General features: G+C 29.9%; 1 pseudogene; it reads left to right on the top strand.

Moving 5' to 3' along the window:
- Window positions 1-305: 305 nt before the first annotated feature.
- Window positions 306-424, top strand: LOC149255369 (5S ribosomal RNA; annotated as a pseudogene).
- The last annotated feature ends 3,822 nt before the right edge of the window (window positions 425-4,246 follow it).

Below are 4,246 nucleotides of genomic sequence, written 5' to 3' on the forward strand. Positions count from 1 at the left end.
ATTATATAAAAAATTTGATTTTTTTTTTTCCTTTAGATAAAAAAACCAATATGAGAACCATATGTAATTTTGTCCCGAGCAATTGTGAAATTGACATGTATCCTTCAAAAATAAATAAAATATCGAATTTAAGAAAAAAAATATATAATTATACAAACTATTATATCACATACATATGCGAACTAATATATCACATAAAATCCCATAATGGATCAAATTTGTGGAATGTTTTGGTTGTTGGAGAAATATGGCTGAGGATAAGCACAAATTTGTAATGGAAGGTCGAGTATTATAAACTACATATCGGGTGCGATCATACCAGCGTTAATGCACTTGATCCGATCAGAACTCCGCAGTTAAGCGCACTTGGGCTAGAGTAGTACTGGGATGGGTGACCTCCCAGGAAGTCCTAGTGTTGCACCCTCCCCTAAGAAAAGCCCCAAGGGTTAGCTCAATCGGTCAAGTCGGGGCCTCGCCAATGGAAGTTCACAGGGTCGAAACCTGAAAGCTCTTGGGGTCAGGTCAGTCAATAGGCCGAGGGGTGTGACCCCCTTCGAGTGGGGTCCACCCTAGGATCCTGGACGTAGCAGACCCACTGACTATGGGTATCCATGAACCAGTAGTGAATTTTTTTTTTATAAAATACATATTAATAGAATATTATAAATCATACATTTCCGGAAAATTCAATAAATAGACATTAAACTTTTTGTAGCAGAATATTTGATATATAGAAAAGTGTAATTTAAATATCTAGATATTTTGAGTGTGGTGCTTCAAATATTTAGCTGGATAAAAAAGCATTTTTTGAATAGGTTGTATAAAATGTTTTTTAGAAGACAAATTAGCTAACATTCATATTTACTTGTCCTAAATCGGAATGAGTCGACATTAGGATTTTCTCAGAAAGAGTCATCCGGATTTTTTAAGTTACTGGACTTCCTGATATCCGAGTTGCACAATCAAGGTTCTGGTGTGAGTCAAAAGTTTCATAAGGTGATATTCAGTTCAACTTATTTATTTCATAACTTACAGAAGAAAGAATTCTAGATTGGGTAACTACCAAATGATTTAAAATTAGAAACTTTTAAAAACTACATTTGAAAAGAACAACCTAGTACAAATGTATAATATCCATTAAATAGAAAAAGTAAATCAAAATATCTAGAAACTCAAATAAATAGGAATTAAACATTTTCCTTAATAGAATATTCAATATCTAAAAAGTTAAATACAAATGTCTAGATATTTTGACGATGGAAATACTTATTTAATGAAGATAATTTATATTTTTTTTCCCAAATCCTAATTAGGAAACATCCACATTTTCCCTAACACTCACAAAATAATGTTCTCAATCTGCATAAGTAGACATACTAATCTGCCCAAAAAGTGTCATTTAGATTTTTGAAGTTTTGGACCTTTGGATATGTAATATCCTAACTAGTAAAGCTCAAGTATTTACATATTGTAAAATATTGTTAATTTATTTAACTGTCCTATCAAGAATTAGTTGCAAAACTAATTACTGTAAAAAATTATATATTTAGCTCGGTAAAAATATTATTAAAAACTGTTTTCATCGAAAAAGAGTTAGTAGTTAAATGAATTCTTGGCAATTGTCTTTTCATGCTTTAGTTCCCATTGGCTCTAATCCTTGGGAAAATCGGTGTGATTGTCATTAAATTGAGAAAAATGGATGAAAACATACATGTGAGGATATGGAGTAGTCTTCGAATTTGGTTTTGCATATAAATTCATAGGTTGTATGTCGGTTTTGCATATAAATTCATAGGTTGTATGTCGTTATTTTTATGTCGTCCATTAACCTCTACGTGAAAGTAAGTTTGCGAGTAAGAGCACATGATGCAAAGATATTACAATACCATTTTATAGTTGAACCAAACTAGCATCTTCATATGGATGAGCTTCTCTTTCAAATCGCTGAAAGAACACAATTATGGAGCAATATACTCTGAATACGTCCAAGTAAAAATCATTGAGTGAGCACGATTATGAAGGAATATAAGTCTAACTATGTTACACTACTCAATAATGATGGTCAGAGATTGATCAGCTGTGAATCAACAGAAAGGGTTAATCAAAACTGGTTCAAGCAAGCTCATGTCAAGATAAGTATTCCTTTCCAAATTTATTGGATAAGAATATGCATTTTGTGCAAGTTAAGTTAGTTTGTTATTTGGAAAAAGATTGCATACCAATTTGTGCATAAAAGATAAGCTAGCTTGTTGTTATGTTAGAAAAGGAAGAATGCATGTGAACATGACATATAGGGGATAAATAAGACATCATATATTTTCATGAAGTAGAAGAAGTAGAATGCATGTGAGGGATATATAAAATATAAAGGAATTATGTTATTTTAATTGGAAAAGATTATAAGGAATTATAGCATGTATGTTTCCATAGGTAGTAACATATTCTTGTTGAGAATTTCTGTAACAATCTGTGCATTGTCTCAAGAACCCATCCTTTCTGGGGAACACTTCACCTATATTCAGGGGTAGGAAGTAAACTAATCAATTTGTTTCTTACCCTTGAAGATGAGTGAACTGTTTACCTTAAAGGATTTCAACAACAATAGATTACAAGCAATTAATGTGTAGAAAACTAGATTATTTTTATTGAAAATGAAATATGTGTAGGAAAGAATGACTATTGTGAAATGGAATTAATACCTTTATGCATAGGAACAATAACTTATGTTAATTTCTTTTTGATAACAGAAGTATGTATTTGTATACACAAAAATAATAGTTATTATTCATTCGAATTCTTGAAAAAGAGATATGTTGGCATGCATGGATAGAACAACTAAAGATTTAAATTTATTTAAAAGAACATATGATTATTTTTAGTTTGTTGTAAACAAGAGCATGTGTTTATACACACATAAATAGTTGTTATATTGCTAAGTTATTGGAAAATAATATGTGTGAGATGCATAAAACAATATCCATCATATTAATTTCTGTTAGAAATAATATGTGTTTATTTTGCTACCATATTAAAAAAAGAAAAGTGTGTTTGTAGGCATGAATGAGTGGTTTCTATGTACTTGATCCCTTGGAAAATAAATGTGTTTTTCATCAAAGATTTAGTTAGCTTCTTTTGGAAAGAAAGACGTGTTTCACATGCAAGAAGAATAACTATCATATTAATATCTTTCGGAAAGAACAAGTAGTGCCATACAAGAAATAATAACTATTATGTCCCCTTTATTTTGGAATAGAACATTAGAGAAATTTTGAGGACTAAAATGGGTCTCCCAAATATATTATAAAATAATAATGGAAACAATAAAATAAGACTAGATTACATCATCAAATTTTTGAGAGAAACAAGAAAAAACTACTTTTTTCAACTCATGTTTTCAACTTATCTCCATACTTTTTTACTCACATTTCGAGAGATAGCACTTGTTGGATGCAAAATTAAATTATTCATCTAAGGAGTACCCATGTTGCAAATGATAAATGCATTAAAAAACATGATTGCAATCATGTTTTTCATGTATTTATTTTTCATGTAGCAGGGTCCATCGAAAATATGAAACATGGGTACTACTTGGATGAGGACTTAAATTTTACATCCAATGAGTGCCCCTTCTCAAAAAATGATTAAAACTATAGAGAGATAAGTTGAAAATACCAGTTGAAGAAACAATTTTTTTTAGTTTTTTAATCCAAAAAGGTGAATTATCTCAATGGTTGACATCATCATCTTGAATGCTGTTGGATTTTATGAAGTTTATTTTCGCTATACAATTTTATTTTAAGGTCCATTTTAGACCTCAAAATCTCTGTAATGGTATGTATTTTTCATTTATGATAGCTCTCGCGAATAACTCTAATTTGGAAAAGATGTTGGAAAGAACATGAAGTTGCAGCACAATAATATTATCTATTATGTGAGTTTTGTTTTCAAAAATAACATTCATTCACATGCATATAGGTAATATCTATTGTATTAGTTATTTTGGAAAAGAATGCATAATTGCATATACATAAATAATTGAGGGGTTAGCTTCTTTGAATAAATTTATATAATTACATGCATGAATATCAAAGATAAGATGATAGTATCCTTTAAAAGAATATAGATAGTTGTAGTGGTTTTCATTTGGAAAAGAATGTGTCCTTTATGAGGGGAATAATAGTTAATGTGGAATTTATCTATATACATTATTTGATAGTTTTGTACTCTTAAATTATTGCATATGTAG

Source organism: Pinus tabuliformis, chromosome 7, assembly GCF_031772625.1.
Source record: "Pinus tabuliformis cultivar Carrire ecotype Pingquan chromosome 7, CPIR1, whole genome shotgun sequence".
Classification (NCBI taxonomy): domain Eukaryota; kingdom Viridiplantae; phylum Streptophyta; class Pinopsida; order Pinales; family Pinaceae; genus Pinus; species Pinus tabuliformis.